Below are 13,538 nucleotides of genomic sequence, written 5' to 3'. Positions count from 1 at the left end.
AGAACTAGCTCCTGACCATCCCTGTTTCCTGTTTATTTGCTGAAACAGGAGGGTAGACTCTGCCTTCCCCCAACCCCTGACTGTCATCCTTTCCCTACCTGCACAAGGGGACCTGAGATCTAGTCCTCGGTCTCTCCTTGACTTGTGACCTTCAGCAGGATCCTTCCCCTGTCTGGACTCAGTTTCTCCATCTGTAAAAATGACAGGTTTGAATGTAACAATCTAAGGTCTCTTCCAACTCTAACCTTTTATGTTCTATGAAAAAAAAAAAAACCCCAGCAGTAATCCTTTGCCATATGCTCACCATCATTTACCCTCTCTGTCTTCCATTATACTTCCTTGGACACCTCTCTTAGAATGGAAGTGCCCTGATGGCAGGAATTGTGTTGTTTTTTACCTTTATGTACATGGTGACACACACATTTAGTTGAGTGTCAGTTGAAATGAATTGAAGAACAGCTTCCCCTTCTAGTGTTCACCCCTATGAGAAGGCACTGCCAGTGAGATGTGTAACTACCTGGCACCCCAGGACAAGAGCCACAAAATACAGCTTCTCCCTCCCTAGGGTGATCAGGAGAAAAGACATCTCCAAATCGTTATTCTTGCTTTTTGTTGTTCAGTCATTTTTCAGTCGTACCTAGCTCTCTGTGACCCCATTTGGGTTTTTCTTGGCAAAGATACTGGAATGGTTTGCCATTTTCTTCTCCAGCTCATTCTACAGATGAGGAAACTGAGGCAAATGGGGTGAAGTGACTTGCCCAGGGTTACACATCTAGTCAGTGTCTGAGGCCAGATTTGAATTCAGGAAGATGAGTCTTCCTGAATACAGGCCCAACACTCCATCTACTAAGCCACCTGGCTGCCCACTATTCTTGTTAAGTAAATACTAAAGAAAGTAATTTTTATCTCCTGTAGTCATCTAAGTGCTGTCACTGACCTCTAAAATTTATTCTCCAACACACACCAAGCAAAGTCCTTGGTTACCTCACCTCAGTGACTGCTCTTGTGCAAGGGCTAGTGCCCCCTTCTCCCCATTTTACAGGTGAGGAAACCAATGTGCAACTTGGGTAAGGGTCACAGTAAGTCAATGGCACAGCTGGGACTCAAACCTAGGCCTCCTGACTCCTAGCCCAGGGTTTTTCCATTCTAATGCCAGCCTTCTGAGGTCTACCATGTTGTGAGTGATGAATGGAAAGGGATGGAGCGATGAGAAACCTCATAAATTGAATCAATCCCCTCATTTTATAGAAGAGCAAATGAGGTCCAGAGAGTTCCATTAACTCAACCACAGTAACACAAGAGGTCAGGGGCAGAGCCAGAAATGGAACCCAGGTTTTCTGCTCCCAAATCCCATGCACATTCTAAGAAAACAGAAGCTTCTCGAAGGGTTGTATCTATCCCCAACACCCGGCACATAGTGAGGGCTTCATAAATGCTTATTGATCTTTTATTGCAAAAGCCTCCTAATTGGTCTCCCTCCCTCTGGTCTCTCCACACTACAATCCATTCTGCTGCCAAAGTGACTTTCCTTAAAGACAGACCCAGCCATGTGGTTCCCCTATTCAATCTATTTCAATGGTCTCCTGTTGTCTCTGGGATAAAACAGACAATATTCTGTTTAGATTTTAAAATCCTGCCCCCAACCTCTCTTGCCAGCCTCTCCTGTCCACCCTCAGCAATCCCACACCATCTGGGAGCCATCTCCAGATTCCAACATTTTGTACTGACCATCCCCTGCTCAGAGTAGGCTGAGTCCTCATCTCTGTAGTTAAAGATTCCCTCTCTTCCTTGAAGATACAACCCAAGTGAAACAATTTTTACAGACAGTGTTTCTGATAAAGGCCTCATATTTATCGCCATATGAAAAAATGGTCTCAATCACTACTGATTAAAGGAATGCAAATTAAAAGTACCCTGAGGTACCACCTCACAACCGCCCAATTGGCTAATATGACAAAAAAGGAAAATGATAAATGTTGGAGAAGATGTGGGAAAATTGGAATGCTAATATACTGTTGGTGTATTCTGGAGAACAATTTGGAACCATGCCCAAAAGGCTATAAAACTGTGCATACCCTTTGATCTAGCAATACTACTACTAGGTCTATATCCCAAAGAGATCATAAAAAAGGGAAAAGGACCCACATGTACAAGATATAACCCAAGCAACATCTTCTGCAAGAAGTTACCCTACCACACTATCTTGGATTTAATTCCTTTGTATATATTTGTGTTTATTAACTTTATATTTATGCCATATGTATGTGTGTATCTACATCATATAGGTTTTTAATATGTACTCGTTGTCTTCCCCATTAGAATGTAAGCACATTGAGAGTAGGGATGGGTTCAGTCTTTGTCCTCATATTTCCAGGGCCTAGTACAATGCTTAGCACATAGTAGGTGATCAATCAGTGCTTATTGATTGATCTCCACTACACCAGACTGCAGACTAAAAAAATTAATTAAATAGGGGAAGAGAGACAGAGGGGAAAAGAGACGAGAGGGGAAGAGACACAGAGGAGAGTGGGAGGGAAGGAGGGAGAGGAAGAAATGCAGACTGATCAACATTGAGAAAGAAAGGCTTTTTGGGGAATAACATCCCCATTCTGTGGCCTATCCAGGAGGTTCGCTGAGGACTCTGGAAGTTATGTTTCATTTCCATAATTTCAGGCGCAAATGAAGAGGCTGCCACTGGTTCTTGGACCCAAAGGGCAACATGGGGAAGCAGGGGTAGGGACTGAAGATGTATATCTGCTGTGGGGCTTCCTTCTCCCCCACTGGGAGTCTCTCTTAGATACTATCCAGTCAACAAGAATAGAATCATGAAGCCACAGGATTATGAGACCTTAAGGGTAGTCTGGCCCAGGGGTTCTTAACCTTTTTGGCAGCTCAAGGACCCCTTTAGCAGTCAGTCTCAAGAAGCCTATGGACCCCCTTCTCAGAATAAGGTTGTTAAGTGCATAAAACAAAATGCATGGATTATAAAGGGGACCAATTATATGGAAATATGGTTATCCAAATCCTAAAACACACACAAAGTTCACAGACCCCGGGTCAACACCAGTATCTTCATTTTATGGCAAGGAAACTGAAGGATGGGGTTGTAAAGGTCCTAAATATCAGAATTTCAGGCCAAGATCCTTTGACTTTAGACCGCTAGCCCACACTATCCTGCCTCAAAAAGGCATGAGACAGGCACCATTTTTCTAATGTCTTGAAACTTACAAAGTACCTTTCTCAAAACAACCCTGTGAAGTAAACAGTGTCATGAGACCCAAAGGACCCGAGAAGTTCTCTGGGGCACTCAAGGAATCTTCTCCTTGAGAAACTAAACCAGATAAGCCTAGAGAGATGAGCAGAACCAGATTGGACTGAGCTAACTCGGTATCTCCACCCTTCATTCTGGTCTCCCTTACCCCCTGGGGAGATAAATTTGGGTGTGGCTGCTGCCTTTGTGTCCAGAAGAGAGAGATGGCTTGAGAGATCCATAGCCACCCCTCACCCAATATCCACCACCAGTGGGGGATGGTTCTCCCTCACTAAAGGAATTTTCCACAGGTAGATGGTCACCCCCATCAGTCCCCTATAAAAGTACCTGCCAGTCTCCTGCTCAAGGAGATCAGTACCTCAGAGCCACGTGCTTTGTTCCATAGCTCTCTCCCCTTGAGAAGTCCAAGGATTTCTTTCATGGTTTCCTTTCCCCCCCTTCTCCCTTTCCTTGCCCCTAAATAAACTGCCATCTTATTCTAATTGCTTTTGTGTGCAAGAGGGTGTAATTCTTTAAAGAGGAATTCTTAAGAACCCCAAACCCCTAACCCCATTTTCCCCCCATAACAACAGCATGAATGCTATGTTGTTGTTCAGCCATGTCCGACTCTTCATCACCCCATTTAGGGTTTTCTTAGCAAAGATACAGAAGTGTATTGCCATTTCCTTCTCCTGCTCATTTTACAGATGAGGAAACTGAGGTAAACAGGGTGAAGTGAGTTACCCAGAGTCACAAAGGTAGTAAGTATCCAAGACCAGATTTGAAGTCAGGTCTTCCTGTTTCCAAGCCCGGCACTCTATCCTCTGAACCCCAAAGCTTCTTAGTAGCTACTGGATTATAGTTTCACTTTCAGAGATTAAAACTGGGGAGGCTTATTGAATGCTTACTATAAACTAGGCACTCAAGGACTCGGAAAAGGAACAGTCAAAAAAAACAATTTTAAGGGTCTAAATCAGTGGGCATTTGCTAACAGCAGTAGCTGCTTTTTATTCTAAAGCATTTAGTACTCAAGCCTGAGAACTTCTTGAGGAGAAATGAACAGCCTCAAGCACCAAGGACTGAGTCAAAGCTTTTGCTGGTTCCCCGGAAAGGATGTCTGCCTTTTCTAAAGAAACTCTAAAATGTAGATGGGCTTTAGGCTAAAAAATGGATCACAGGACCCACCCTGCCCTGAGGAGGAAACAACCAAAAATTTCAACTGACCCGGAAGCTGGAAGCAGCTGAGACTGGAGACCACAATGGAGGATCTTCTAGCAAAACGATCTCTGGAGGAGGAATGCCCAACAGAGACTGAGAGCAGAGCTTTGAAGCCAGCCCAGCAGAAGCCGGCTGATGCCATCTAGCAGGCAACAGTAATGACAAGTGCAGCATGAGCTATTTATGCCTCCATGCACATGCTTACCTGTGTGCCTCTTCATACCTGTTCCCTACACGTGGTCACTCTTTCACTTGGTGGGTTTTTGTGGTGAAGCAAGCCAGGTTTGTAAGGAAAGTGATTTGTTGCTACTTTTTTTTTTGTGCTATTTCATCAAGTGCCTTTGGGTTTTGTTTGTTTGTTTTGCAGGGCAATGGAGATTAAGTGACTTGCCCAGGGTCACACAGCTGGTAAGTGTCCAGTGTCTGAGGCCGGATTTGAACTCAGGTCCTCCTGAATCCCGGGCTGGTGCTTTATCCACTGCACCACCTAGCTGCTCCCGCCTTTGTTTTAAAATCAGCTGTGTTACCTGACTTTTAAAGATAAAAACACAGAAAAAGGCATATAAGCACTGGTTTTCAGGGCTGCACCTAAAACGCGGCATAGCTCCCCACTAGAGTAGCAGCCCTGTGAGTAAGGAAGATTCCTCCAGGTACTACATGTATAATAGGAATACAAATATCTGTAGTAACTACCTCAGAAGGCCCCCCTTCAGCCTTCCCCTCCTCTGTTCCATGTGAATGAAGAACTCATTTATTTCCATGCAGAATTTCCGGTCCATACACCTTAAATCCTTGTATAAGACGAAAGGTCCCTATGTCCTAGACCTGTCCTGAAGAGGGGGCTGTGAAGAAAGTGGAAGGCCGGTCACCTGGATTCTGTCTGAGCCTCAAGTCTTAGGGACATCTGAGCCCTCCATAGAAGAGGGGAAACAGGCAAAAGGAGCCCTGGAATAGCTTCAAGTGTTCCAGGAAAGGGGTGGACTGGGAGCAACTTCTCTTTTCTTCGGATCACTCTGAGGAGGAAAGTATTTCACAAGAGGATGGTGGGTGGGTTGGGGGTGATATAGTGGAAAAATGGGGTACGGGTTGGGGTTGGGGTTCTTGGGAATTCCTCTTTAAAGAATTACACCCTCTTGCACACAAAACTTAGTTAGAACAAGGTGATAGTTTATTTAGGAGCAAGGGAAGGGAAGGGTGGGGGGAGGGAAACCATGAAAGAAATCCTTAGATTTTCATGGGGAGATTTGGCATAAAGCACATGGCTCAGAGGTACCAAATCTCCTCGAACAGGAGACCGGAAGGTACTTTTATAGAGGACTGATGGGGGTGGACCATCTGCCCATGAAAAGTTCCTTTAGTGAGAGAGGACCATCCCCCACTGGTGGTAGCTGGGGGAATTGGGTGAGCAGTGGAGGACCATCCCCCACTGGTAGTGACTAAAGGAATTGGGTGAGGGGTGGCTACGGATCCCTCTTCAGGACACAAAGGCCGAAGCCACACCCAAACTTATCTCCCCAGGATAAGGGAGACCGGAATGAAGGGTAGGAATCCGAAGCTAGCTCAGTCCGGTTTGGTTCAGTTTATCTCTCTAGGCGTTATCTGTTCTCTGGTTTAGTTTCTCAAGGAGAAGATTCCTCGGTGTGCCCCAGAGAAATTCTGGGGTGCTCTGCGCCCCATGACAGGGGGAAGAGGGGAAGGGGAAAGGTTTTGAGTCACACTTTATTTGAGTCTTAGGGCAGCCTCCAGGGAGATCCTTGGAATTCCTCTCCCTCTTTGCCCCGAGGCAAGTGGGATTGGAAGAAAAAGGAAGGGATTTCCCGTTTCTGAGCCTCCCCTTGGGCTGCTGGCTCAGACATTTGAGCTTCCGTTGTCAACCCTTGAAGCAATGTGGGAGGATGCTAGGAGGCCTACGGTATCCAGGACAAGGAAAGGATTTAGAGATAAAGCAACCCAGAGATATGCCTCCTAATGCCTGTTAAGATTCTGAGAAATGGTATTGAGAAGTAAGGGAGCTGTCCACTCATTGCTTCCTTTGCAGCAAAATGGATTGAGATTAGGCATATACTCTGGGTGGAACTCACCCTCCCACATCCACACTGGCACTATCAGGGGAAATGGGAATTGGAGTCAGGAAGACCTGAGTTTGAGCCCCCTCAGACAAGGCAAGGAATATTGTAGCTATGTGACTCTGGGCAAGTCACTTAACCTCTCTGTCTCAGTTCCCCATTTGTAAAATAGCACCAGGAAAGTAAAAGTAAAATAGCACAGTGGAAAGAGGGCTGGGCCTGGGATCAGGATGACTCATCTTCCCGAGTTCAAATCCAGCCTCAGATACTTCCTAGCTGTGTGACCCTAGGCAAGTCACTTCACCCTGTTTGGCTCAAGTTTCCTCTGTAAAAATGAGCTGGAGAAGGAAATGACAAACCACTGTAGTATCTTTGCCAAGAAAACCCCAAATGAGGTTATGAAGAATCAGATGGGACTGAACAACATCAAAATAGCACCTAGTATAGTGCTGTGGTGAAGATCAAAACAAGTTATCATATGTAAAGGGTTTGGCAAATTTAAAGTGATAGCTTGAAAGTGCTATATAAATTATATGAATGATAGCTGTTGTTATTTTCCCAGCTAGGAGCTGCAGTGGACAGAGTGCTGGGTCTGGAGTCAGAAAAGCCGGGAATTCAAATCCAGCCTTAGACACTTACTAACTGTGTGACCCTGGGCAAGTCACTTAACCTTTGTTTGCATCAGTATATTCATCTATAAATGGGAATAAACAATAGTTCCTACTTCCCAGGGTTGTTTCGAGGATCAAAGGAGATAATAATTATAAAGCACTTAGCACAGTGCCTGGTACATAGCAGATGCTATATAAATATTAGCTATTTATTATTCACCCCAAGGAGTCTTTCTATTCTTTTTTGATCTCCCACTTTTCCCCAATATAACTTATCAAAAAACCCCATCCACTCCTTTTACTGTCCCCAACTATCCTGCTCTACCTCTGAGACTATCTTCTTTTTTTTTTTTTTTTTTTTTTAGTGAGGCAATTGGGGTTAAGTGACTTGTGCAGGGTCACACAGCTAGTAAGTGTTAAGTGTCTGAAGCTGGATTTGAACTCAGGTACTCCTGACTCCAGGGCGGGTGCGCTATCCACTGTGCCACCTAGCTGTCCCTAAGTGTGGTTTTAATACATGGTCTTGACTGATTGAACCCATTCTGAGCTATGTCATTTCTGACATTATTTATGTGATATTTTTATATTCCATTATAGAATTAACATGTTACCTGCCCTTGCTTGCATCTTACATATGTCTTTTTTTTTTTCAGAAATCCAAGTTCCCTGTGCTTCTGCATTGGTCTCTTGAGTGAACTAATTTTTTTCTTCCTCATTATTAGAATGGCTTCTCTTTATGTCCTCAGAATTTCATTCTTGAAAGGTTTTTGATCCCTTCTAGGCTCTAGGTTGTTCCTCTTAGGCTGTAAGATTCTCCCCATCCTTTGTCTGATTTCTTTGAAACATGTTCTCCTAAAACCTAGGGAATGAATTAGATTTATTCCCAAGTTTCCTCTTCTTTTTTTTTTAATCACAAACTTTAAGATGGAGTGGTGACTTCCTTTCAAGATTTCCATCATCTCCACCCCAGAAGCTAATTACTTGTTTCTTGGTGAGAAGCAGGGCCAGAAGAGATGTAACCCTCCATTTTTGAAGGATTGAATTTTCATTAAGGTAAGTACAAAAATTATCAACCCTCTCCTTTTTTGGGGGGGGGGGGGCGGGGCGGAAGAAAGTTCTGTCTGATGTTCAAATAATTCATGTCCCCCAATATTATAGTCTCAGGCCTCTGCTAAATTTGTAATCTCTTCCCTGAATTCCTTAGTTAGCTCCTTTCTGTGCAGGTAGTCTGTAGTATACTGTGACTGGTTCCCTTGATCTTCACTCAAGTGGATCCTCACCATGCTTCACTCCTCCATTTCTTGAACTGCCTCACATGACTATATCTTCTGAATATATAATATTAGAGGCAGAGGAAGGGACCATGCAAATGCCCTGTTTTTCAAAAAGGGCAAGAGAACGGAATCTTAAAACTAAGGGCAGGGAGCAGCTAGGTGGCGCAGTGGATAAAGCATGGGTCCTGGATTGAGGAGGACCTGAGTTCAAATCCAGATTCAGACACTTGACACTTACTAGCTGTGTGACCCTGGCCAAGTCACTTAACCCTCATTGTCCCACCAAAAAACAAAAACCAAACCTAAGGGCATGACTTTGATTCTTTGGAAAATCTGAGAAGAGATCATTAAAGAGAGGATTAGACAATGTCTAGAAAGTACAGTTTACAAAAACCCAGCCTGGCCTCACCAAAAACAGGTCTTCAAGAACAAGCAGAGGCTGGAGGACCTCTTTGAGGTCCTTTGGACACTGGTTGGAATAAATGTCTGCTGGGGTCCTTTCCAATTCTCAAATTCTGTGATTTTTTTTAGGAGAAACAAAGGCCATCCCATTCTTAAGAAGGCCAACCATCCATCAGAAAGCAGAACCAGATCTCTACATCTGGCCCTGGTTTCCTGTTTTTCTGCTGAAAGAATAGGAACCTCTTGGAGAAGTCAAGGTGACCCTGTGAAAACAGTACTCCCAGTTCTAGAACTGAAACCTGATGTCTCATGATGTCAAAATCTAGGCCTGGGTCCTCTCCAGGAGCTCCCTTCCCTCACCAATGGAGGGAAGGAAAAGCTGCACCCCAAACCCCAGCACAAAACTCTGAGGTTGTCAGGGCCTCAATCTGAGAGTGGGCCATATAGTACAGAAAAGCCTGGGTTCCACTCTAACAGCATGGCCTGTTGTGAGGTCAGCCCATCAAGAATAAGGAGCCAGGGGGCAGCTAGATGGCGCAGTGGATAGAGCACCGGCCCTGGATTCAGGAGTACCTGAGTTCAAATCCGGCCTCAGACACTTAACACTTACTAGCTGTGTGACCCTGAGCAAGTCACTTAACCCCAATTGCCCCGCAAAAAAAAAAAAAAAAAAGAATAAGGAGCCAGGGGCAGCTAGGTGGTACAGTGGATAGAGCACCGGCCCTGGAGTCAGGAGTACCTGAGTTCAAATCCGGCCTCAGACACTTAACACTTACTAGCTGTGTGACCCTGGGCAACTCACTTAACCCTAATTCCCTCACTAAAAAAAAAAAAAAAAAGAATAAGGAGCCATAAGAAAGTCCAACTTCCTTTCCAGGGTTCAGGCTATCCAACCTTACCTATCCCCATAGACAGGTGTTTGGTTTTTTTCAACTGGGACAAAGAAAAAAAACAAGATTATTGATTTATACAATATATTTACAATAATTTTCAGCTTTAAAAAAATCTGGGGAGGGAGGGAGGAAGAGAATTTGGAACACAAAGTTTTAAAAATTTATGTTAAAATTTGTTTTTACATGTAATTTTGGGGGAAAAAAACAAAATTCTAAATAGGAAAAAAAATTTTTTTAATCTCGTACTATGCCCAAAGAGATATAGAACTGTGCATACCCTTTGATCCAGCAATACTACTTCTAGGTATATATCCCGAAGACATCCCCCAAAAGAGAAAAAGACCTATTTGTACAAAAAGATTTCTAGCAGCTCTATTTGTGGTGGCTAAGAATTGGAAATCAAAGGAATGCCCATCAACTGGGGAATGGCTAAACAAGCTGTGGTATTTGATGGTGATGGAATATTATTGTGGATAAGAAAGGCCTGGAAAGACCGATATAAACTTATGTATAGTGAAGTGAACAGAACCAGAATGTTTTACAGAGACAGCAATACTGTTTGATGAAGAACTGTGAATGACTATTATTCTCAGCACTGCAATGATCCAAGACAATCACAAAGAACTAATGATGAAACATACTATCCACCTCCAAAGAAAGAACTGATATTGATGGAACACAGATTGAAGCATGCTATTATTCACTTTTGATTTTTTTTTCTTGTACAAAATGACTAATATGGTAATGTTTACATAATCGTATATGTCACCCATATCTACTTGCCGCCTCAAGGAAGTGGGGAGGGGAGGGAGGGAAGGAGGGATAAAACTTGGAATTCAAAATTACAAATAAAAATGTTTATTATTTTTAAAAATAAACTACAAGGTAAAAAAAATCTTCTAATATGTGATACTTCTTTCTTTTTCTACAATCACTTGTTTTACATGATTTGGCATCAATTTCACAAGATTTTGTTACATATTAATTTTTTAATTCTCCATCATGAAGCCACACTTTTATCACATTGAATATCAGAAGCACACATCTGATGATCAACTGTGATAGACTTAACTCTTCTCAGCAAAACAATGATCCAAGATAATTCCAAAGGACTCATGATGGAAAATTCTCTCCACATTCAGAAAAAAGAACTGGAATCTCGATGCAGATTGAACCATACTGTTTCTACTTTTTTTGTTTTTGTTTTTTTGATGTTTTCCCCTTTTGTTCGAATTCTTCTTTTACAAGATGCCTAATGCAGAAATATGTTTAATGTGATTGTACATATATAATCTATATCAGATTGCTTGCTGTCTTGGAGAGACGTGAGGGAAAGGAGGGAGGGAGAAAAATTTGGAACTAGAAATCTTTTTTTTTTTGGTGGGGCAACGGGGGTTAAGTGACTTGCCCAGGGTCACACAGCTAGTAAGTGTCAAGTGTCTGAGGCCAGATTTGAACTCAGGTACTCCTGAATCCAGGGACAGTGCTTTATCCATTGCACCACCTAGCTGCCCCAACTAGAAATCTTATGAAAACAAATGTTGAAAACTATCTCTACATGTAACTAGAAAATAATAAAATATTTTATGATAAAAAAGAAAACATAATTTTTTAAAAAGCAGCACACATAACAAACAATCCACTTTCCATGTCTAGCCTTGATTAGTGTACAGGTGTTCCTTTCCCCTCCCACCCTTTCGTTGCTGCTTTTTATATGTCTCCCTCCCTCAAGCAACAAAAGCAAACAAAAAATAAATAAAGCCCTCAATCCATAGCTGCATAGTCCAGTGTAACAAATTCCCACATTGACTATGTCCAAAAAAGCATGTCTCTTTCTACATTTTAAGTTCATCACCTCTCTGTTGAGAGCTGAGTAGCATATTGTATCATCTTCAGTCTTTTGGACTGATGGTTTGTCATTTTTTGATCAGATCAGAGTTCTAAAATCTTTAAAAGATGTTTTTCCTCTAAAATGTTATTACCATCTAAATTGTTCTCCTAGTTCTGCTCACTTTGCTCTGTATCAGCTCAGAGGTCTTCCCAGGTTTCTCTGAAACTATTCATTTCACCATTTATTAAGGCAAAATAGCATTCTGGCATATTCATGTACCATGTTTTATTCAGCTATTTCCCAGGAGAAGAACACCCAGTTTTCCCCTACCAAGAAAAGCACTGCTTTACTTATTTTTGTTCATATAGACCCTTGGACCTCCTCATGGTGGTTACAACATGCGCCTTTGACTCAGCTTTCCCATCATTTCCCTCTACCCCTCCCACCTCTTCTACTCATCATTACAACTCAGCAAAATAGCGGACTGGGTGTCAGGCTCCCCTCTTCCTTCAAACTACCCTCAAAGTCCCTCTCAACTTCCCCTGCCCAACAGGAATAACCAGGAAACTTAGACTGTGCCCAAATAAACATCATCTCATAAGGGAATTTAGGGGTAAAGGAGAGGGTGGGGTGGGCAACACAGATCTGACCATGGTATTCCCCTATTCAAGAATCTTCAGGGACATCTTTTGTCTTTAGAATTACAGATGGGGGTGCAGCTAGGTGGCACAGTGGATAGAGCACTGGCCCTGGAGTCAGGAGGACCTGAGTTCAAATTTGGCCTCAGACACTTGACACTTAGTAGCTGTATGACCCTGGACAAGTCACTTCACCCTCATTTGTCCCGCCCCCCAAAAAAAATCACAGATAGGTAAATTGTGAAATTCCTGGAGTCAGGAAAACGAGTTCAAATTCTACACTTATTGGCTATGTAAGTCACTCCAACTCTTTCTGCTTCAAGTTTCCTCATCTGTAAAAAGGGGATTAAAAAATGCTATCTCCCTCCCAGCATTTCCATAAAGAACAAATGAGATAACATAGGGAAAGTTCTTTGAGCTCTAAAAAAATGTTCTCAATTATTATTATTATTTAGAATAAATACAAAGACCCAAGTCATCAGCCTGATGTGTAAAGTCTTCTACAATCTGGCTCCAGCCCCGCTTTTCTCATCTCAATTGACTTTATTCCCCTCCTATGCCTTCTGCTCTGGGCAGGCTCACTTGGTACCTATCCATCCCCTTGGCATGACATTGCATCTCCTGAGTTTTTTTTGGTTTTTGGTTTTTTTTGGTGGTTTTGAGGGTTAAGTGACTTGCCCAAGGTCACACAGCTAGTAAGTGTCAAGCGTCTGAGACTGGATTTGAACTCAGGTCCTCCTAAATCCAGGTGGTGTTTTATCCACTGCACCACCTAGCTGCCCCCACATCTCCTGAGTTTGTGCCTTGGCACAGGTAGAAACCCCCCACCTCTCTCTCCCTTCCTCTCTCTCTCCCTTCCTATCTCCCTTCTTCTTCTTCTTCTTCTTCTTCTTCTTCTTCTTCTTCTTCTTCTTCTTCTTCTTCTTCTTCTTCTTTTCTCTCTCCCTCCCTCGCTCCCTCTCTCTCTCCCCCTCCCTTCCTCCCTCCCTCTCTCTCTCCCTTCTCTCTCTCCCTCCCTCTCTCCCTTCTTCTCCTTCTTCTCCTTCTTCTTTCTCTCTCTCTCATCCCAAATCTCCAGCTTCTTCCAAAGCCCAGCGCAGATGCCACCTCCTCCAACATGAAGCTTTTCCCAACTCTCCTTCCTTGCCCCTCCCCCCAGCTGTCAGTGTTCTCTCTCGTGAAACAACTTTGTGTGATTATCGTGTTTACTGAATCTGCGTGTCCGTGTTGTATTGTCTTAGAAAAACAGGAACTCTGAGGAGAGGGGTTATTTCCCTTTTTGTTTTCTGCCTCCTCAGTTCTTAGTTTATTGCCCGACACATAGTAGGTGCTTAAGAAATGTGGTGAATAGTCAA

This window comes from Dromiciops gliroides, chromosome 1, assembly GCF_019393635.1.
Source record: "Dromiciops gliroides isolate mDroGli1 chromosome 1, mDroGli1.pri, whole genome shotgun sequence".
NCBI classification, from domain to species: domain Eukaryota; kingdom Metazoa; phylum Chordata; class Mammalia; order Microbiotheria; family Microbiotheriidae; genus Dromiciops; species Dromiciops gliroides.
This window is presented reverse-complemented; position numbering follows the sequence as displayed.